This window comes from Platalea leucorodia (genome assembly GCF_965183815.1).
Source record: "Platalea leucorodia genome assembly, chromosome: 15".
NCBI classification, from domain to species: Eukaryota; Metazoa; Chordata; class Aves; order Pelecaniformes; family Threskiornithidae; genus Platalea; species Platalea leucorodia.
This window is the reverse complement of record NC_138837.1, coordinates 8,923,623-8,947,232: the sequence shown is the minus strand read 5'-3', so window position 1 is coordinate 8,947,232 and position 23,610 is coordinate 8,923,623.

Genomic DNA, 23,610 nt, shown 5'->3' with positions numbered 1-23,610 from the left:
CTTTATTCATATGATTGAAGTCTTCTAAAAACATGAAATCAATCCAGTCTGTGTGTTTTGTATATTAAAAAAAAAAAAATCTGCTTGTTTTATAGCCTCTCTCTTTTCCCTCCTTGAAATTTGCTTGTTTTCCTGGAATGACACTTTGCTCTATCATCAGAAAGGGAATGCTGACATACATATTTTTCCTTCTCTATATTACACTGCTCCCTGTGTGGAGTTGTCTTCTACCAGCCTCCAGAAGGTTTTCTCTGAGATGTCAGGATTTTCTGAAGCCCCCCCATGCAGAAGCAGTTTGCTTCCACTGCCTCCAGCCTTGCCTATCATGCCAAAGATCACATTAATCTCTCTGATGCCTTCCTTCCCCTTCTTCTCCCATTTGACCAAAGAATATTAGTAAGGGTTTCAAAAGGAAGCATTTGTATAGCCAGAAATTGAAGGCCAGTTGTCCATCTAACCTTAAATCTACACCTTATTTAAATTCATTATGCCATCTTTATTCTTCTCATCACCTAGTATTTTCCCCCCAGGACCTCCACCTTATTCTATATCTAACACTGGCCCCTTTTGAGAGTGGACTAGTGAAACATACTGTAGGAAACTGTTGTCTGTAGGACAGTTGCTTCATTTTGTGCAGACAGTGATCTTTTCTCTTTTTATCTGTGCTGGTTCCTCTGTGACCCCTCTGCCCCAATCTTTATTCCCACTCCTGCTCCCAAAAGTCAGAAGAAGAAAGTGAAATCCCTTCAGCCCCTGGAGCTAGGAAGGTGTTACCCTCCGATTACAAGCTCTCCAGCAACCTTTCTACCACATGCAAATTTTTATAGCGCATCAATAAAAGGATCTTGAGGCCAAATGGAAATTGAGCAGCTGCCTGAATTGCTTGAGGGGAAAGAAACCCATTCAAAGAGTTTTTTTAAATTATTATTATTTTAAACATTCAAATGAATGACCCAATCAATTTCAGGCCTCTTTGTTCTGCAAACCCTTCCCAGGAATCCTTGTGCGCTCCAGCTGTGGGACTGGCAGCTCTGCCTTGGAGAAAGCAGAGCACTGCTGCAAGCGCCGCTTCTTACCCCTGCGTCCCTCCAGCTGCTCTGGGGTTGTCATGTCCCTGCTCTGCTGTCCCTCACAGACTGTGACATTCAGAGGGTTTCAGCACCCAATGCAGGAGGAGAGTTTCTCTGAAAATCCCTCTGCGCTGGGTGCAAGGGGAAGAGTCCTGGGAAATCTGGTTTCCCTCTCATGACAGCCGAGTAGAGGGTGAGTCCTTATCACACTCATGGGGCTGTAAAAAAAAACTTTTATAGGGGAGGGGCAGAAACAAGTGTGTCACCAGAGAAGTTTCTCCTCAGCCCATACATAGTAGAGTGAACCCATGTAGTATCTGAGTGCTGCTGTGTCTAATATTGGCTTTGCATAATGTGATTAATTGATGGATTTTCAGAGTGTGTGACTAGCACTGGACTGGACTTCAGTGCATTTCCACTTTGAAAACTCTAACTTGAGACCCTCAGCTTCATTTTAGTGATCAATATTCTGACTAGAGCAAGGCTAAGCCAGCTGCACACCTCTTGCAAAGCCACATGTGCCATGCCTCATCTTTATTCTCCTTCTTAGTTCCTTGATCGTTCACCTCTCCAGCAGCAATCAGCCTCTCTGGCCCTGTCATTATCCTTGCTGTAATGATGAAATAATAGCTTGCTGCTTCAAGCTTGCCATCAGGATTGTCCTAAGTGCAGATGGCCTGGTATGCTATCCAAGCGAGGGAAAGTGCCAGGGGATGTATCCAGTGACTGCAAGAGCATCCAGTTTCAGTGGTCCAGCTCAGATGTCCTTCCTCAATGGCATTTCTGCACTGCCTTCAGGGGCAGAGCTGCAAGCAGGCTGGGTTTCAGATGCTATACATATCTGTAAGAGTGCAGGTCCATTCACTTCCTCACTACTGCACAAAAAAGTCACCCTGAGTGTGTTTATTGAGTTTTTTTGATGAGGTGCTAGATCCTCATCAGGAGACAGTCTTTCTTTGGATTTATGCACTGCCCTTGGAAAAACTACTTTTTCTCTCCGTGCATCTGTTTACCTCTCTTATCATTTTTTTTTTTGCCTGTCTTATCAGTGCTGGCTGCAAACTTGGTAAGACTCAGGTTGTCTCCTAGAAGTATTTGCACAACACTTGGCACGAAGAGATATCCACGTCCTACATTAGCAGCGTGAGTGTCCAAATGCACTACGAACTGGGCATTGCAGGGCATCACACACTGCCTTCTGTTCTGGATAGGGACTTTCTACAGAGTTCAGCATCTGGAAGAACCTAATTTCCACCTGTTTCCAGGCTCCTAAGAGCTACCATCCGCTGCAAATTTCAGACTAACTTCCCTGCCCATCCGCCTCTTGTTTGTTTGTTATTTTAATCTTCCTTCCTGGTCCACAATGTGAATAGAAAGGGCTGATTGACAGCTTAACTGTTTCAAATCAATAGAAAGAGCACTTGGAGATTAAAGCAATTTAAACAAGGTGTTTATGTGGTTTGGAGCTAAAACTGCACTTGAAGGAAACAAGCGAAGGAGCTGAAGGAAGTGGGTCAGCCACGAGACACATGAAAACTGCACGAGCAGAGGTAAGATTACAACAATAGGCTGGGATGGCTTTTTCATCAAAAAGAGATCACTGCTTTCCATGAAGGAAGCCTAATCTCAAAATTGCTTAGCCTCCAACTGATTGTTCCATCGATTTAAACATGCTGGCCCTGCCCCTCTTTCTATGCTCTCTAATCTCTGGCACATCTCTCTCTCTTTCCGTCTCTGATCCACAGTTGTTTTAACTGGGCTGTAGAGACAAGCCCTCCCCACGAAGCACGGTCTTTGCCTAAAAGAGGTCCCTTGACAATATTTGGTTTGCTGGGCTGGAGAACAGAGGCAAAGCCCCAGCAGTGCTGTGACTTCTGCCTCTAGCTGATGAAGTACCTCAGGGGCAACTCAGAAGCCATCTCAGAGATCCCGTTACATTTTTAATCAATGCAAAGGCCCTGTCCCCTTGCTAAATTACTTGATCTCCTTCCCTTCCCAGGCTTTTAGGTAATTGCTGTAGATGAGCATTACTGCATATCAAGGATAGCTGAGCCAGGGCTATTGATCAATCCAAATGTGCTGTTGGCATGGTTTAGAAGAGCTTTACTAACTTACCCCAGGGGCAGATCAGGTTTTTTAGCCAAATCAAGTGAATTTCATGTTCTTGCTGTTTCGTGTAGCCCTAATGAGGTGGTAATTCAACCCTTCCTTCCCCAGACACCCACTGTATGATGGCAATAATTTGTCCTGGGACATGCCAGTCTTTCCCCAGTGACCATAGAAAAAGTCCACACAATTGGTTTATACTAAGTGCTTGATTTCTGGCCAGCAGAAGTTAGCAGGGAGGGATCCCACTGAGTCTCCCATGAGGGAGCATCACCATGCGAAGCAGACGGGTCAGTTCTCCCTATGCCGACTGAGGATCTAACCCTGCAGGGAGGCAATCCTGCAGAAGATGCACAGACAACCTGCTCCAAAGAGCTGGAACTGGAGAGAGAGCAGGTGCATGGGGAACCTCACTGTCAAGGACAGGAAAATGTGGTTTGTCTGTAATTATCGTATTAAAATCTTCAGTAAATCTGCAGGTGTAGATCAGCAAAAAACCCTGGCCTCCAATCCAGACACAAAGGTTGACAGCTTTTGCCACCACAGAAGCTAGGAAGTCCTGTACAGCAACCAGACTGACACAGAGTAATTCCCGATTTCTATCAGTCTCAGGGAGGTAACGTCAGGTCCCAGTTCTTTAGCAAGGACTTGAGAGCAGACTGGGTGGTAAATTACTGTTTACTTTTTGTGTCACCAGAAACATGCAGCAGGATTCTGCCTCTCTGGCTTCATAAGAAGAGCATCAAGTAGAAACACCTGCTCCTTTGGTGGGAGAACCGAGCATGTTGCGAAGGCTATGCACAGCTTTGATGTACCCTGTTTCTAAGTGTTTATTATTTTCTTGGTGATAAGTGTCCAGCTGTCATAGTAATTCAGATGGAGCCACAAGAGGTGTCACAGCTCCGTGCAATTAGACCATGCCTTGCAAAGGCACGCTCCATCTTCCTGGGCGATGTGGTGCTTGCAGTGATGCTGCGTGTTGTTTGGTTCCTCAGCTCAGTGTCAAGTCTTTCAGCTGTCTTGCCCTATGCACTAGGCAGTGCTTGCTCCAAGACACAGCCAGTAAAGCTCCTGGGCTTTCTAGGAGCACGTGTGGGTCCATGCATCTTGATATGGGACATGACCCAGGTAACTGGATGTGGATGCAAGAGTTCAGATTTGTCGTACCACTGATACAAAGAGATTAGCTTTACTGCTTTGTGAGTCCAGCTGCTGATCTCTGAGGCAGGGATCATCGTAATTACTTGCCATAGCATCGTTTTGAATATGTTTTGCTGAAAGTCCTGCCTGATGTTTGACCCGTGTCTTTTGAAATGGACAGCTTGCTCTGCAGGGAGGGGATGGTGGCCTGCGTGTGAAGGGGCAGGACTTTTGGAGATCGTTAATTATAAGGAGCTTTGTTTAGCAGGGAGGCTAGAGGTCTGAGCGGGGTGTTGGTTGCCATGTAGTGTCCAGAGACAACCAGGCACTGACAGGGATTCACATGTTGTGAAACACAGCCTTAACACGGCCTGTCAGTGGTGGATGGTCTCCAGCTGAAGCAGTGCCAACTTGGGCTCCTGCCATGCAGGGTCCAGTCTTGCAGCTCCTCTGCGCTGCGCAGATGGGGTTTAGCTGGGGACTCCGGGGTGCATACGTGTGCAGCTTGTGGATTTACAACACTGGATCAATCTGACAGGGGGACAGATCTGCAGTCCGCAGCAGCAGGCACTGAGAGCTGGGAGGAAGCACTATCCAAATCAATCTAGGAGAGCACAAGATACACTCCTGAAAAGTTGGCTTTTCCCCAGACACCCTGCTTTTAATTTTCTGGCAGGTGTTGGCCATGCAGGTTGCTCAGGGGGCAGGGGAACTTTGCAGGGAGACAGTGAAAATTTGGGATTAGTTCAGTATCAGCAAAAGCTTCGACAAAACCACCAGCTTCCTGTGGGCTGCTCCCCCTGTAATGGGCTGGGGAGCCTGCCATAAAAGGGGAGAGAAAAGTATCATGTTTGCAGCTTTTGCCCCTGCCCCCCCCCCCCCCCCCCCCCCACCTTGGACACATGCATTGTAAATCCTGGATCCGTGCCATTCCTCCCTGCCCACCTCAGAGCTCGTGCACATATGTTATCCGCCAGCTGACAGATTCAGCAGTGACAGATTAGTTGAGCTGGAGAAAGGCCATTTGGACCCTGGGATGCTGGCGAGGCCGGCGGAAGAGTCCAACGGCTGGCAGCAGGAGGGCATGGAGCAGAGGTGTGTGTTCCTCTTGTGATCTCAGCAGAGCCAGAAAGCCCAGGGAAGCAAGAAGGGAAGTTCGAGCCATGGGGCTGGATAAAACACATTTTACTTCAGGTCCTGAGCTGGCTGCTCCTGCCTAAGGTCTTTTTGGTGGCTGGAAGGCTAATCTCTCACCTAAGCCCAGGAAATGCTCCCCAGCACATTTCCGCTACTTAGCATCCAACTGTGTTTCCACATGAATATAGGCAGTACGGTGGCACAGCAAGTTTTCAGCCATGCAGGGGAGGAAATAACTCACACTGCCCTGCTGCAGTACTGTGAGCCCTTTTCCCCACATCCAGCATGCTGGCAAAGGCTTCTGCGTGGAGACAGGGAAGCTGTAGGGAGATGCAAGTGTGACTGCGCAAGTTGGGAGCAATGTTACAGAAACGTGTGAGAGCAAAGCAAGGTCAGCTCCGACACCTCTTCGTGCAGTATCAGTGGATGCATTTGCATTGCCAGCTACTAATCTGTGCCAGTTTGCACCAGCTGAGCACTTGGGCCATGAGTTTTGTGTGCTGATGGCATACAAAATATTTTGCGTTTCACTGTGTTCTGCTTGTAAAAATAAAAAGGATTGTACTGGAGCTATAGGAAGGACGTCTTCATCAAACATGCTGAGTAAACATTGTGCCTTATTTATGAGCCTTTAATTCTCCACCAAATTAGAACCTGACTAAAACATGAATCTGTTCCCTAGTTCCTCACACAACACAGAAAACAATGCCAATTTAAATCCAGATTAATTCAGTTTTGAAGATAAAGGCCGGTGGAAAAGGCACTGAGTTTCCACCTGTGGCTAATTCTTAGCAATATGACAAACCAAATTGTCTCCCTTTAGCTGCTGAGGAGGAGGATGCAGCTTGGCACCTTAAGGTGCAGATGAACCATGAACTAAGGGAGATGGAGATACATCACCCAAGGAAGTGTCCCATTTGCTTACAGTGTGCTTGCCACATCTGTGACATCTTTCGTGGACCCAGGATGCCCTTCTGTGATGGCCTTCCTCACCTAAACATGAGGAGCTATTTGTGTAGACAGTAGGGGCATGACATCAGGAATCAAATGCCATGGTTCTCCCTGGGAAAAAGGAAACTGAAGAAGCTCCAGATTTCCCAGCTCATCTGATCTCATGGATCTGTGAATATCTAGAGGGTGAAATGACTTGCATGAGGGCTTCTGGCTGCTCCTGATGCTATTTGCCTCCACAGAAATATAGTTCCCTCCAGCTTGCTTTTAGGAAGCCCAGTAAGTATTGCCTTATGTGGAACTGACTACTCATGGAGAAAGTGCCATGCTGTATATCCATCACTTTCAAACCATGAGGCCCAGTCTTTGATTTCAACTACAAAAGTCCCTCTACAGGAAGAGGGACTTGAAGGGCACCAAGTGCCACCAGAACTGCACTGCCTTTCTTCTTGTCTGCTGCTGGCCAGATCCACTGGAGATGGAGGAGATGTGCTTGTGGGGAATGGTGTGGCTGTTGCATTTCAGGGTGCAGGCAGCAAGTATTTCCTTAAACCAATAAACAAGTGGTCTCTCAGAGCCTGCAAGGAAACATAACGTTGTTCAGTAAACTGAATGAAACCATGTTCATTGATGTGCCTCACTGCACCGGTGAATACCTGCATACATTATGGTGGCTGCCAGCAGGCAATTCCAAGGGTAATGGCAATAACCCAGTCTAATACAACTCCCCAGTAGTGTGAAAGGTGATGGGAGAAGATGGGAAAATTTCTTTCCTAAGGCTATTCTTTCTCTGCATTCTGAAGTTTGAGATTTCCATTCCCCCATTCACAGGTATAATGACATGCTCTTAATGGCTGTAAAATTACAGAGCTCTTTTTTAACTCCAACTACAGCATACCTCTCTCTGACCTCCTGCAGTAGTGAATTACATGAACTGACTACACAGTACATCAGGTGTGGTGTTTTTTTTTTTTCTTTTAACCTGTATTAAATTTGCCTAACCATTAATCTAATGGAATATGACCATAGTTTTCATATTATGGGATAAGGCAAGAAGAGCAATAAATTGCTTTTCACTGAAACTCTTATAATTCTAAAATACTCCTGCTATTAACATTCCTCCACAGGCTAAATACCCTCTGAGAATTCTGGCCACATGGGGTAGTCATAGACAAACCCCATTTAAGTCTTCATTTGCCTTTGTTTCCCTTCAATTTTTCAATCTCAATTAAACATTGACATCTTCCCCAGTGTGAAATGACCCAGAACACACGGTGCTACAGTCTAAGTATATCCAGGCTAAATTTGGACAAATATTCTTCAACAGCTGGGGGACATGGCAGTGGCTCTTTACCTAACCCAGAAAATTCAGATCCCAATTCCCAAAGATCAAATTTCTTTCTGTTTCCTGAAGTGGTAGAGCTGTGACTGTCTACGCAACATCCCCATGCCTGGAGAAACATTTGAAAGCCTCTTTGGTATCGTAATTTTGATGATCTAAATGTGATCCAATCAGTAAAGATTTTCTTTGAGTTGAATGTGTTGCTAGACTGTCTTTACAGATCAAGAGCCCAGGTACTATCCTGGATGTTTCACCACTCTGGAATATCAAAACCAGAACTCCCAACAGGTTTCAGGAAGCAGAAAATGACCCCCTCCCCTTGTTGGTGAATAAAACATTGGAAAGACCATTCCTGACATAATATTAACGAAGTTTGATCTTTCCTTTTGCTCATCATACCCTTCCTTGAATGCTATAATCTTTGCTGATCCCAGACCTCTCATATCCTCTCTCTTCATCTTTTACTCTCTGGCCACTGCTCTGCCTCAGATCAGCAAACACCAGCCTTCAACACAATCAGATCTCAGAAAATCCTTTTTGAACTGGGAGAGTCCAGAACAGTTGCTACAATAATACTACCCTGCGATTACAGAGAATCTCAGAGCAATCTTAAAAGGTAGGAGAGTATCATTAGCTATGTTTCACAGATGGCAAGCACAGGGAAGGGAAATGACTTATTTGAAGTCATACCTCAAGGCAGAGACAGAGGCAGGGAAGCAACTCAGGAGTCCTGACTTCCAGTTCCATTATAGAGTGTAAGTGGAAACCAACTGAGTGCTTACAAGCTTCTCCAGGTACAGGAAACACCAAGGCTGCTCTAGCAGACCTGGCTACTGGCCAGCCAGAGAAAGAGAGCACATATGGGGTCCAGCTGAAATAAAGGAAATCCTCTCATGGGAGTTTCAGACTTAATTGGCTGTTTTATGATCAAGTAAGCTAGCAAAAATCTTGGGCCACATCCCTTTCCTGCAGCTGAGCAGGCTATGAAGTCCAAACCGAGTCCCATAAACACTGCTTGAGCCTCCAGAGGCGCTCCTTCTGGTTTGTGCTTAGCAAAACCTGTCCCTTCTTGCATGAGATTAGCCTTTTTTTTTTTTTTTCTATGAACTCATCTCGGTGGCATTCACAAGGGAAACTACCAAGATGAGATTTGTTGGGGCTGCAAGCCTTCTGTGAGGGTAAAGGCAAACATGCTTTCCCAACACTCCCCCTGCATACACCTTCCTCTTCAGTACAGTCAGCTCCAGCACCAAAAATTAGGCTCCCTGGAGACCTACACAGCAGGCAGGCTTTGAGAAGCTCTATCAAGAAACTTGCTGTCCCCTAACAGGTGTGACCAAGAACATGACACATACCCATAGCTTGCTTCTCTTTGTCCATCTCTCCCATTTGCTTTTCAGTACTGGCATCATTTTGACTTTGTTTACTGATTTTCTGCTTTTCTTTCAATATCCCTTTTTCTCCCTCTCTTTCTCACTCTCCCCTCCTCTCCTGGACTGAGCTATAACACCACTTTGCCCAGGCAGTTTGGCAAGGGAAGCTGTACAAATGGAGTAAGGTGGGGTCAAGGAATCTGAGCAGTCTTTTAGTGGCACAATTACAGCCCTGGGGGACCTGGGTTGAATGCTGGGGTTCATCACCGAGCAGAACAGCGGCTCCAGTTCAGGGGGAGGCTGTGAGTACCAGAGTCAATGTGTGACGTCAGTAATGGTAGAGGTAGGATAAGATCCAGAAAAACAGCAGACAGGATACAGAAGATCTCCCTGGAGCCAGTTGCTCCCACAGATATGTATCAGCCTTTGCTCTAATGCGGAGCCCAGTGGCCTATATTTGCAAAAGGTGATGGCAAAAGGGACAAGAAAGCTCTAGTCATTTCAGGGGAGGCACAAGCCTTCATGATAGAGAGATGTGCAGAGAGGTAGAAGAATACACATGCAGCAGAGAGCTGTGTAGCATGGGAAGAACTACAATACTGACTAGAAGAAAGCAGATATCTAACACGCAACACCCTTGGGGATCAGTCTACGCTTCTAGCATAATGATCACTCAAACTCAGTGCTCCTGTCACTATCCTGGAAGATAACCTCTTGCCATTCTCCCTTCTAGTATGTCGTAGCTAAAGGCAAGATGTAACCCTGGCAGTGGTGACACATTGCACTTAGGCTATCCGGAGCTTGGCAAGGAGATGCTATAACGCAGCTCCTAGTATAAAAATCCTACTGAAGACAGACCTCCGACTGGCAATGAAGACATGCCCCTATTCTTTTTCCTTTCACCATTTTCAGGGCTGCAAATAGCAAATCAAACCTTTTCCTAAGTGCGGAAATGCAACCTGCAGAGTTTGGTGATAGAAAGGGCAGAGCGGGGCCCTGCTCCCACAGTTTGTTTCTAGTTTGTTTCTCTGAAAATGCCTTGAGTGTTTTATACTTACACTGTTGTTAAAGGTGACAGAGAAGCCAGTGCTGTTATTCTGCTGAGGGAGAGAAATAGAAATAGAAATAAAAATAATAACTATGTGCTTTCACTGTGACTTGGAGTCTTGGGAGGGAGTACAGAATAAAGAAGGACCTGGGACCTGGTCTGCTGCCACCCCATGTGAATTCAGAGGACTTTGTAACATTTGAAATATCAAATACAGCCTCAAGTAGTCTGATGAAGCCTGATACTTCCCCTGTAAAACACCCAGATATCACGAGACAAAGTCCTCCGTCTGCACAGGTTTGGGCTATATTTTGGAAACGGGTGATCACTTGGTGTTACTGATTTTTTCAAGGTCCCTAATCCAAATGCTTTGGCACCTCTGGAAATAATACACTGAGAATTTGCTTCATCTGGCAACGCAGATACCTACAGCACTGAGCTATTTCGTCTTCTTTTGTAGACAGGGGAGAGAAACAGATACCTCTGGGGTGCAATTCATCCTGGGCTGATGTCTAAAGCAGGTGAAATGAATCATGCCCTTGACATGCCTCTTGCGTCCATGCACTGGAAAGGCAGCCTAGTGCAATGAAGCCAGACAAACAGCACTACGGACATCCAGAATGAAGAGAAGACACTCTCTGGGCATTTCATGGGAGACACTCCAAAATGAAAGCAACGAGAAAGGGTTATTTGGGAACCTTCATACAGATAGTCTGGGCCATTCCCCTCTTCTTTAGCTATTAAACAACACTTGTGGTGCTGGGCACAGAGGACCAGACTCCCAGCACATCACCTTTTCTGCGGGGACTGTACCTCAAATGGTACTACTTTTGGCTTGGGCTCCACGTCTCCTCCACCCCATCCTCACAGGGACCTTGACAGAGACACTTGGCTGCTCTTCCACTGGCCTCACGATGGAGCCAGAGCAGCATGCGGCCGTGGCGCAGTGTGCCAGGGGAGCCTACCTGCCAGGGAAGGGGCGTGAGCATCCATGCAGCTCACTGTAATTTCTCTAATGGCTTTCTTTGGCTTGATAGATATTGAAGGAAGCTTGTTGCAGGGGCAATTTCCATGGAGAGATAATAAGAGATCATTTTCAAGTGAGCGAAACTTTAATGGCACATTCTGGTAATGAGGCAGCAAGGAGAGTAATGACCGGAGACCTCAGAGTGCGAGCACATCACGAGAGAGGGGGGAGAACTCTTAGTTCACTGCTCGAGGCAGACATTTGAGGCGTGATCTTTGTCCTCTTGAAGTCAGCCTGGAGTTTTGCTGCTGACTACAGGGAGAGGAAGATTAAGACCTAAGTGCTGGTAATGGGGCTGGATAGCTCCATAGAGATGCCCCAGTGAATTCACTGGGGAAGCAGAAAGACTGTGGTAGGGCTCAGGCACCAAACAGTCTAACCTTCTCCTTCAGCAGAAGGTAAGGTGGAAAAAAAAGTCGAAGTAGAGCTGGACACTCCTGTGCACAATCATGTGCCTTCCTTCTGAAACAGAAAGGAAATATTTTAGCCTGTGTGTGTTAAGAGACTGCGTTCCTAGATGGGAGGGAAGGGTGTACAATGGAGGGTGAAGGTCCTGTCTGTTTTAAGCTCTGTGTCCTGTGATGGGCATCTTCAGAAATCCGTAGGAAGGAGATCTGAAATCCAGGGACGATGGTAGCACCAGAGGGCTGGTAGGCAGAGATCAAGGGTCCATGGATAGGGAAAGCCAATGATAAAGAAAGTCTAAGAAAAGCACTCATCCCCTTCTGCTTTTATGTCCAAGGAGGAACTATACCTATTCCTCTGGCCAGTGGTCTGAGTGTAAATATGGAACCCAGCAGCCAGTATAAGCATAAAAGCCACTTCTGAATTAGGAGAGCAAACTGTGCCCATGCTAGACCAGCACAAAGTCAGAGCGCAAAAGACCACGGAGAACCTGTGTGGGGCCAAAGATACCTAAGGTCCAGGATTGTTTTTTCTACTCAGTTCTGAATCTCAGATAAACCTAGGAAGATTTGCCCAGGAATTAAACTACAGAAGAGGCTGTGGATGTCCTACCTCCACCTGGAGGCACCGTGAAGCACCTTCATGCCTCTCAGTTCCCTGAATTCATCTCTGCAGCTTGGTTGTGGCCATGCTCTTCAGGAGGGCCCTCAATCAGCTATTTCTTAAGGGCAGCCAAAGCCAGTTGTTGTTTACCTCCTCTCAAAAGAAGGGAGGTGAAGGGTCTGCTTTCCTCCAGCCTCGTTAACAGTTGTTTCATTAATCACAGCTTTCTCTTCAAAACCAGAGACAATCTGTCCAATTAACATTAAAGCTCTGGCAGTCGCTTGCGACAGTGGGGAACTTTGCAAGCGGCACTTTGACAACCGTCGCTAATAAGTCTAACATTTTTAAAGCTGCTCACAAACAAAACAGCCCAGTCGCACCTCGTTAATACTCTACGGTCCCTGTTTGCATGAGCAGTAGAGCCAGCCTCCTTTCATTCACTTTTATGAGGAATCTCAGCAGAGCCCAGGTTCCAAAATACTTCTCCCGCAGACCTCTGTCCATCACATCCCACCATCCCCCTGGGTTTACCTAGGCAACTCCTTTCTCCTGTAATATATCCCCAACCAGGCTTTAATACTGGACTGCACCTGAGTGAACTGATCTCCATGGAGCTGTAGGTCAGAAAGAATTGGCACATTAGAGTCTAGGTCCAGCAGAAAAGGTGATTAATAATGTCTTGTAGGGGTCATGCCATATGAGCAGAGAACAGTATAAGTAGTAAGGTGTGGAGAAAAAGTTATGCAGTTAACTACAAGCCTCTTAGTCTAACCTTGACTTGAGATTTCAAAGTGAATTTTGAAGGAAAGAACAATTAAATACCCAGAGATAAAGGGGAAATGAGATAAGATGCAACACGGGTTTACAAAATGTAGATTGTGTCAGACGAACATGATAGCTTTGTTTTGATAAGATACCTGATTTTCCAGACAAAGGAAATGCTGCTGATCTCCTTTATCTAGACTTCAGTAAGGTATCTGATAGGTGCCATGTGGGAAATTATTAGTGAAGCTGGAGGAAAGGAGGATTAGTAAACTGTAAGGTGAGGTGCAACTCTCTGGAGGGAATTTACCAAAAGAGTTTCTCACAGAACAGTTTTGGAGCTGACCTTTTCTTCGTGTGGATGATCTTGGCAGTGAAAGCAGGATCCCGAGGCTAAAATCTCCCAGCAACACAGAACTGGAAGTTTTGGCAATGCAGAGGAGAATGAGAGTACAAGTCTGAAAGAACTAAGTGACCTTGAGAATAAGAATAATTGAAATGAGATGGAAAATAAAAAGTTTGAGACGACAGGTCACGAATCTGAGGACTTGTGATAGCCTCAGATATAATATAGGAGATGATGAACTGGAAATGATCATCAAGGACTGTGTGGCCTAAGTGACTGCAGACTGACTGAGATGTCAGGCACAGAAAAGCAAATCCTATTCTTGGATGTATCAGGAGGGATATTTCAGCAAATACAGACAAAAAATGGTGTCATTGACTGTGTCTGGCTTCTTAAGGTCAAGATGGATAAGCTTAACCTTGCATGAATGCAGAGGAAGTCTGGAAGATGATATAGAAGATGGAAAACAGATCACAGAGGTGAGCAGAAGAGTCAGGAACAGCATGTTTAATTTGGTAAAACACAGGTCGACATGGGAGAGGTTCCAGAGAGGTAAAATGGCTCCGTAAGCTGATGGGATACAGCTCCTGAAGCAACTACAGCACGAATGCAGTCAGACCAGAGTTAGGAGAAAAGGTTCCCTGCCTGCTGGTGGAAGATACAGGGACAAAAGAGAAGGTTCTGAGGTCTGAGTTTTTCCTTTTACACCTGCAATGACAAGGACTGACCTTGCTAACCCAGGAGGTCCCTGACACTCGTGCTCCCAGGTGGGGCACTTCTCTCTTGAGTCTTTCCTAGTATTCTGGACAGCTTTCTCATTCCTGATGCTCCTGAGAATCCATTCAGGCTCCTGCCAGAGAGTCACTACATCCGCATAGGAAACCGAAGTGATGATTGCAACACCGATAGGAAAATCTCAAGTCTAATGTAGCCAGAACAAGTAACAAAATCAGGGAAAACAGGTCAGCAGAAGAGTTAGCATGGTATAAGAATGCAAGCCATTTGTCAGGGGTCCTGGTGATCTGCTTGGTATCCTGTGCTATCGCAATTTTATTGCTCTGGGTTACCATTGCTTGCCACTTTCTTCCTAACTTACATCAACATATGAGACAATCACCTCTGCATTTTGCTGTTTAAAGATGCCTAAAGAGGATAAGCTGGCATTTGGAATCAGGCGTGCTCATACAATTTGCGCAGTGCATGATTTCCCCTCCTGTCTGGTGCTCCTGCATGAGAGTAATTTTAACCAGCATACACTTTTTTCTTTTGCTTTATATTTATTTGCCTCATTTTCAGGCCTTTTGTGAAACTGGGACAAGTGCTTTCTGATGAACTGACTATGGATTTGAGGAGCTGGCGGGGAAGGCTGTTTACTGGGTGGCTATGAACTGGGCTTAAATCTAAAGGAACTGTTAATGTCTTGTCTGGCACAGGGCTATCACATGTGTCACAGCTTTGGTTATTGGTGCCTGCCATGCTGGGAGGTCAATGTGAGATGAAAGAAGATTGGGAAACAGTCAGATTTGAGCAATCAAGGTGATATGTCCCTGGAAGAGGCTAGAGGGAGAGAGGGGAAGGCTTTGGTGAGCCTGCAGGTTTTCTTCTCAGCTTTGGACCAGCAGCACACATGTTGTAATTACATGGCATGGTGGGGAGAGAGCTGTTTAAGGAAATTTTTACAAAGATTTTTCCCCTGCTGTGATGATTACATTAGCAGGTGCCAGGCATTGGGGAACCTGTTGAGCCCTGAGGAAGGAAGAAGCAGGAGCTGTGGATTAGGGATTGTCAGTAACTTGTTGCCTCTTAAAAAATGCTAGACCTCCTTTATGCAAGGGGGTGGAGGACTGCATCATGTCTTGGACATGGCCTCTGCCTGTCTCTCTGCCCATCTCTTTAACATACATGCAGGGGCAGGTTGTCCTTTTGATGTATACACTCCCCTGTACACTGGGAACTCTGCTAAATCATAATTGTCACTGTTGTTTTCCCTGTCTGCAGCTCCCGTCTCTTTTAACCCAAGTTCTTTTCGTGCACAGCACAGGAGAGAGGCTGGTGAGCAGAGTTTGGCTTGGGGGGGTGATGGTTTAGCTTCAGAGGGGATGGGGACAAGCAGTTAGGGCAGCAAGTGGCACCTTCACTGCTATGCTATGTGGTCATGCCTGGCCAGCTGCCCCAACTGGTGATGCTTTTGTCCACAGATTGGCTCACATGCTCTGCCGGATCCACCTCTGCCATACCCTGCAAAAAATGCCATAATCTGTATTTGTCAGAGCAGGAAACTGAGGCACAGGGAGTAAAAGTGGTCCAAAGTCAAGGTTTACAGCCATAAAAAGTATTCAGGAGTTTTTAGCATTTGGTGCTTCATTCAACATGACATGAGATTCGGGTTATCTGATCCCTGTGTCTGAATGCCAGGTGCATCCTTCCCCCACTCCATCAGAGGTGTCTCAGCCCAGCACACAGGTGGGTGCCTGGTGGCTTCTGTGTCACTGCCTCCTGCCCCTGCCCCTCTCCTTTCCCTGGCAGCTCAGGAGCTCTCACTAGAGCAGGTCTGTAAGGGGAAGACAGCTCTGCTAAGGCCCAAGTCCTCTTTCAGATGCATATGTAGAGTGTCAGGCTTTATCTGCCTGTCTGTGTTGATCTACCAGATTAGGAAGCCCTCCTCCCCTTCCTGCGGGATCACCATGTTGGCAGGTTGATGGCAAACCTCTGAGTGTCAGTATTTGTTCCCTCCAGAAAAGGTCAATGCCCAGCACTTCGGGGCTGTAGCACCATGACCTTTTCAAAGCATGGACAGATGGAAGTGGCTCTGTGGAGAAAGGCCAGGGCAGGAGGGCAGCTGGCAGCCTTTCTAGGAGTCTGTTTTAGTGGCAGAACATACAAGTCTCCCAAACACATACACATTTATGGCCAGCTCCTCAGCTGCTCTGAATTGGTTTGCAGCCAGTGACTTAGTGATGCTGCAGTGCTTGAACCAGCATTCAGTCAGCCCTCCTCTCCTATTTGCACAATGCTTCTCTAGTTCCTCTGCACACTGCGAGACCACTCGATCCATCTTCTCATTGTGCTCCAAGGGTCTGGCTTTCCTCTCTCTGGTGCTTAGAGAGTCTTACCCCCACACAGGAGGGGTAAGAAATGGAGCCATGTCTGACTTTTCCACCTGGGCCATTCAGTCATCTTATCCATCCTGCACACAAGGCTGTAAAGCAGAGGGGATAGGCTTTAGCTTCCTGCGTGCGGTTAAGTGCCAAGCATGGGACCACTGCTGGTGAGTATGAAAGAGGTCAGGACTGAACTTGCAGGTGATTCACGGTGCTGCCCCACTCAAAATGATGCTTTGCCAACAAATTTCCGTGAAATGAAGCTGAATTATATTTGCATTTCAGAGCCTGTGTACATCTTACTCTGTGTCAGGATAAGAATTACCTCCCCCTTGTTTCAGTATTGCAAAAGCAGGTTGCAGGTGTATGGCTCAGAAAATAGAAGAAAAGTATTTAGTCCTAGTAGCCACATTTTCCATGTGATCTTGGAGGTCTTGATTTCAGGATGAGACACAAAAGTCTTTTCTAACTGTCTGAACTCAGTGAAATACCAATTTCACCACCCTGCATGTTTAGAGCAAGACTCGTGCTCAAATGCACCACAGAACTGGGGCCCAGATCTGGAGCTATTTCAGAGATGAGGAGAATAGATGAAGCAGATCCCATGCCCTCTAGAGAACAAAGTTGGGTAAAAATACCTTACTGCCCAAATGAGATGAAGCATGGAGTAGGTTTAATTTGTGTGTTACTTTCTTGTTAATAACAATATCTAATTAAGGCATCTGGCAACAACTTAATGGGCAGAAAAGGAAAAAGTCAAGAAAGCTTTATTGAATTTTTCTTTCAACTTCAGCTCTTTGGATTCGAATGAAGCCATCATTGGAGGCAGAGCCTTGTTTGTCTGAATCTGTCTTCAGCCCAGCAGTATAAGTTGTAGCTTTATTGTCTAGGACCTAGCCCTTAAAATTAAATTCGTCATTCTTATGAAGATGATTGCTTGAAGGGGAGATTAACCTTTACGATGTAATGATGGAAGTTGTTGTTGTTGTTCATTTCAAGAGCCTGTGAAGACTGTTGGGAGCTGGAAGTGATGGAAACAGGACTGGGATTTGGTGACACAGATAAGAGGTGGAAATAGAGTTTGTCTTTGATGGGGCTCCTCTCATCCACTTTTTCACATGTTTTTCTTGTGGCGTTATTATTATTTAAAATTAAAAAAAAAAAAAAAAAAAAAAAAGATTTAGGAGAGCCTGAAGTCTTGCTTGTATGTGTGTGCAGAATCTCTTGCAACAAGATCCCTATCCCTGCCTAGGAACTTTATGTGATCCTAAATAAAACATGGGTGATTTATCAATAGCAGAGTGGTTGGTTAGTTTGTTTGTTATATGCTGCACATTCCCTTTCGTCCTCCTGCTGCTGGCTTGCAGAAGAGACAACCATGTTGTCCGCAGCCTCTTGCAGAGGAAAAGCCCTTTGGCTTTTTCTTCCTGTTATCTCTTAATATGGAAGACATCAAGGCTGTGCATATCAATATTGCAAGCCCTGGCCCCTCTGATTGTGTTTACACTATAGCCCAAAACTATAACATTGGCTCGTGCAGACAGACCAGAGTTAGCTGTAAACTCAGGGAGGGAAGCAGTGTTTCTAGGACAGTTCAACCATGGCAAATCTTAACTCTCACAAAAGGTTATATGAGTCCAGCAAGGACACAAGTGTAGCCCTGACTAAACAGTTCTGTGTAAAATGACACTAAGTTGTTTTCAAGCTCTTCTATATGTGATTGATCTCCTGTAACAGGACATGTGCAATTAACCAGCAGCTCTACTATTAATAACTATCCCTGAGTATGGGGATAAAATGAATTGTGGTCTCTGTGGATTATTGCCTTTCTCCATCTGACACTTCTTTAGATGAATGACATGGAACAAAAAGGGAATCTTAAGAGTATATAATTGAGTGTGTATTAGGGTTTATGAAGAGATTCCTACAATAACTGTCATGTTTCACCTGACGGAGCAGCTGTTATGTGAACACGCCAAAGTACCACTTTCCTTGCTGTGATCTTTGTTCTCACTTGCTTTCTCTGCATTAGCTTAAAATCTCCTTTAGCCGATGCCACTGAATGCAGCCTGAGTAATGACTCGAGTGCAAAATAAGGATGGAAATAAAGAATAAGGTGAACACTTACTGTCAGAGACCTCAAATTGGGCACCAAAGTGAAAGGAGGCACACTGTTTCAGAGGCAGAGAGCTTCTGCTGCTTCCACCAGTGACAGCTTCTCTGGAAAACAGGACACATCGATTTATATCCTGTTGGAAACTGAAGATCCAGGCGCCACTGTGCTAGGCAATGTCAAACCTCTGCTCCAAAGGGGACAGCTACATCAGGCAGAGGAAACACTGGAAAGAAAATGAAGGTATGGAGGGATGAAGTGACTTGCTTTCTGTGTCACAGGGGGTTGGTGGCAGAGCCAGGAAAGGGGGCTCTCTGCACTGGACCACTGTGTTGGGTATCCCAGATCCTTAGCTGGAGATTCCTGGCAGGGTCATCTTGTTGTGTTAATGACAGTGAGAGGAAATGTGATTTCTCAGAAATGAAAACTTACCTACGGTCTTAAAGACAGTTTTGTGGTGGGTGCAGCAAGAGACGGAAACTGAACCCTTATGTGCCAGTTATTGGCCTTTGCTGAGGGTGTGCTGGGAGACCTGTGATAGCGGGACAGCATTGCAGTCCTGCTGCCCCTGATACCAAACAACAGCAAAACTGCGGGGTCTCCAAGACCATCCTGTGCCAGTGGGAGAAGGGGAAGATTTGCTTTTACACTCTTCAAGACTGTGTTGTGTGTCACTGGCTGCTCTGACCTCTCCAACAGAGATATTTGCTGCTCTGAGTTACAGGTTAACAAAATATCTTGGCTTTGATGAGTTGAAATCCTGTTGGGATTTGGGGGTGTTGGGTTGCTCTCATTAAAGAAAAGGGGCAGCTTACAGGTGATCAGGTTTCCCTGCAGCCTGAGACCAGGGCTGATTAACACAGGCACAAATCCTTCCTCTGGCCCGGCAGTGGCTGGTGCAAGGCTGGCCAAGGGCATAGTGGAGTTACAGGCAGACTGCTTATACCTGCCCGTGGACATGCACCCTGAGATGGTTTACAAAAGGACGCCCTGCCTTTGCAGCAGCAGCCAGCCCTCGTATTCTTTCACATCCAACAGCACAGAGAAAGCTTCCTTTGCATCCCAGCTCTCCCTCCCCATCACCAGCCCAACCCTTTTGTCATTGCTGCCCTGGATCTTTCCATCCTATTTTCTTTCTCTGGCCTCCCTTTCTTTTTCCCCCTCCATCTTTCAGTTTGGCTTGTCACACACACGCAGAGTCACACGCTCAATCCTCCCGGAGCCGCAGACCTGCCAGCAGATCTTGAATGCGGTGGGCTGAGGGATGCCCTGTCACCTTCTGCCCCTTCACGTCCCCCCGGCCCTATTCCCCACTGATCTATTGCAAAGGACAGGTAACCTCAGCCAGAAAGATGGATGCCACAATTACATTCCCCTTTGCAGCAGCTCTTTCCCCTTGCTTCTTCCTGATGGAAATCGTGGGCAAGAAAAATCTATTATTATTCTCCAAATCATATCAAATATTTATCAGGGTAATTCTCTAGTTATCACCACCGATTGCAAGCCTTAGTCACGTAGTAAATCTTGTTAGTGTCATCTCTGGGAATGTGTCTCATCTGTCTCCGCAGCTGAGTGCTGCATAAACCAGGTTGCCCCAGGGGAACTTGGCTTATGGGAAAGGCAGTGGAGAAGGAGGAGGTGGAGGCGATCGAAGATGGGCACAGACTTCCCACATCCCCTTTCTCCCAGGACACAAGATGGGTTCCGTTCAGGATGGGGCTAAGGGGAGAGCAGGCAGGTTGCATGTGGGAAGGAGAGGTCTGCTGGGCCACACCGGCTGATGCCTTCCTGATGTGCCAGGCGTTGTACAGATAAGCTCATTCCTAATTATAGGCCAGGCTCAAAAGGAGAGGTGTATTAACTTGCCCAGGAGAGAGATGAAGAGAGTTACTCAGGGTTGTATGGGAAGTCAGTGGCAGAGGCCAGAACAGAGATCAAGGTCTCTGGCTATAAGGCTAGTGGCTTAATTACATGATTATTCCTTTTGGAGCACTGTGGCTGGTTTGAAACAGCACTGTCCTGGGGGGCCTGTAAGTCAGGGCAACCTTCACGTCTCTGCTAGCCGTGCCAAGGACTCTCCCGTTCCACACACTGTGTAAAGGACTAGCAAATGCAGCCACTCTAGCTGGGCTTTTTTGTTGTTGTTGTTGTTGGCACTAAAATGTTTCCAGATTGTACCTATTTTTAAACTCTTTATTGGGTCAGATCTGGACAGCTTGGAGACTTCAGCTCTTCCCTCTTTCTACCCCTGTGCACATAACTTATTGCTGCAAAGGGAAGAAATGAGCAGCAAATCTCCTCTGCCAGAACCAATCAATCTGGCACCTGTCATCAGCATCACAGCAGCTATAAAATATTTAATTTCTTAATGATGAATTGGCAGATTGTTTAAAAAAGACAACAAGGAAACAAAGAAAAGGAAACAGACACTCACAATCTGCAGTCACACTCTTTGCCAGGCTGAGCCTTTGGAGTCGATAGCAGGAATGTGTTTTTCCATCCAAGCTACCTGACAGTGCTGTCTGTTAATAAAGCTCTGCTAGTTGATTTGGGGATGTTCCTGCTCAGACAGTTATTGGACCCTTCACTTGCCATCCTAGGGTCCCACCACTGATTCTTGATGAGACGCAGCCTTCAGAGGAGGATTTTTTTTTAGAAAACAGGAAAACAGCTTCTCAATGGCACAGATCTTGCCTCCCTCAAGTGCTGATACACTGGTATAAATAAGGAAAAAGAATGATCAGGCTAGGTCAGAGCACAAGTGTATCCAGCCAAGTATTTTGTCACCAGCAGTGGCCAACAGTGTGTGCTTTGGGAAATGTATAGGAATAGGTCGATCATATAGTGCTATTTCTCTAGCAGCCTCCAGCAATCTGCAGCCCAGGGAGATCTTTGTGGTTTCTAGCTCCGACTGGAATTTTCTTCCACGAGCTTGCCTAGTCATTTTTTAAAGTTATACAAACTTTGAGCATCCACAAAATCTTCACTGAAATAGTCCCATAGTTCTCCTGTGTGAAGCTGTATATCTTATTTTGTTTTCAGCATATCACCTACTAATTTAACTTGGTGTTCCCAGTTCTTGCATTAAAAAGACAGTGAAAAATCATTCTCTCTTCACCTCACATCCCTTGGACATGTTTGGCTCACAAAACAGGGAGCGGCATAGAGATGCCTAGGCTAATGGAGACCAGAATTGGTAAGGCTGCAGTGGATAGTCTGATTTCACAGGGCACGTCAGCTTGCGTGTGCGCACGGATACCTTCTACCTCTGCTACCTACAGTTTTGAGCTTGGAGGGAAGCCAGAGTCCTTACCTGTGTTATGGTCTGTTCGGAAATGCATAAGGTGGCAATCACCGATTCAGCTGATGCAGCTGCAGTGGAAAGGGGATGGCAAAGAAAGCAAGACCCTCCGCTGAAGTTATATGAATTACTTACAGAACTTAAAAAACACATCCCTGTCCCCATGTCAATTTATATCCATTCCTTTTGCACCTCAGTAAATCCTGTAAATACACAAGCAAGCAAACTGCCTGACCAAAGAGCTCCTTTTACTGTAGCCTGTTCTGGTGGCCTTTATTGCAAATACAGTGATATATGGATTCTTTTGTTTGATTAACTTCTAAGTCCTGTTCTTGGGACCTTTTAATTACAAGAGAGTCATAACATTTCACTAACAAATACAAACTTTTAGCCATCACAGAAAAACTTGAAAACTAGAGTTATAAAGGCTTGCAAAACCCTCCTAAACCCTGAGGAAATGAAGAGGAAGCAAGCATTTTCCACTTATCACCATTTATTATTTTTAAGTTGGTCTCATGATTTGAAGCAGTGACGCTCCTCAGTGGCGTGACCAAACCTACACTATTCATCTGGGCTGGGGGAGCGCGCTGGGAAGTTTGGCAGACGCAAGTGGGTGGCTGGCAGCTCACATGCAGTGCCTTCGTGCTTCATCCTCTGCCTCTCCTGGCAGTGTGTGGGGAGTGAGGGCTCCAGCAGATATCCGCAGTGGGATCAGCTGGTTGTGGTGGGATGGCAGTATCCAGCAGATAGCGAGGCTCCTGCAGCATCTTAGCTCAATTTACCAGGAGATATCTGGCAGAGCCCTCAAGCTCTGTCTGCTCTGGTGGTTTGTTTTAGCCCTCCTGCAGACATCCTGTGTAAATATGCGAAACAAAAGCTCCTACTTGTACAGGAAGGGCTTAACCTGCTTTCAAGAGGGGTCAAAGAGAACCTGAAAACCAGCCTGTTCCCACTGTGCCACTGGCTGCAGGATTTTTGGGTATTCAAGGAGTAATTAGAAAGCAGCAATCCAGCAGCTCCTAGCTAGGTGGTTGCTGATTGCAGCATAGTAAGTCTGAAGAAGCATCTCTTTCCCATCTATTAAAATAGACACCACCACCAGCAAAAAAATTGGGAAGTGTGACTCAAAGTGGGGGAAGGAAAAGGGATAGGGCTGATCGGTAGCTAGACACCCACATCAGAAGAGCATCTAAGCAAAACCGCTTGCATCCCACCGTTGTCAACGTGATTTCAAATTAAACATATGCTTAAGTAGAGAAGGGACTGAGAGAATAGTTGGCTGTAGGAAGTTTTTGGCTTGCAGTGATAGAAGGCACATATTAAGGGTATTCATGGGATGGACAGTGTCAGTCCTCTCTACCACAGTGCTTTTCTATAAAGCCTTAAAAAAGAGAATAAGGTTAAATAAATCCTGCTTTTCTTTCTCACTTATTACCCCAAATCAGCCCTGGACACTGGTCTGAGGGCGTCCCTCTGCCCTTGACTCCTTGCCAGGCATGCCTGGCTGGAAACCTTCCTCCAGATGGAGCAGGCTAGGACAGGTAAGGACATGCAAAGAGGAAAGAAATGAAAATGTATGAACGCCCCTAATTTTGCTTATGTTTTTGCTGTCATTTAGACCACTATAAAATGAATGTAAAGTATTATGATTCCGCTCTAATAACTTTTTTCATCCATTTACACTGGCATAAATTTCCTCTGAGTAGAAATTTTTGTCAGAATCCAGTTGGGGCAGATGCTTTACTTTATTATTTGATTGCAAAGAACCTACTTTCTCCCAAATAT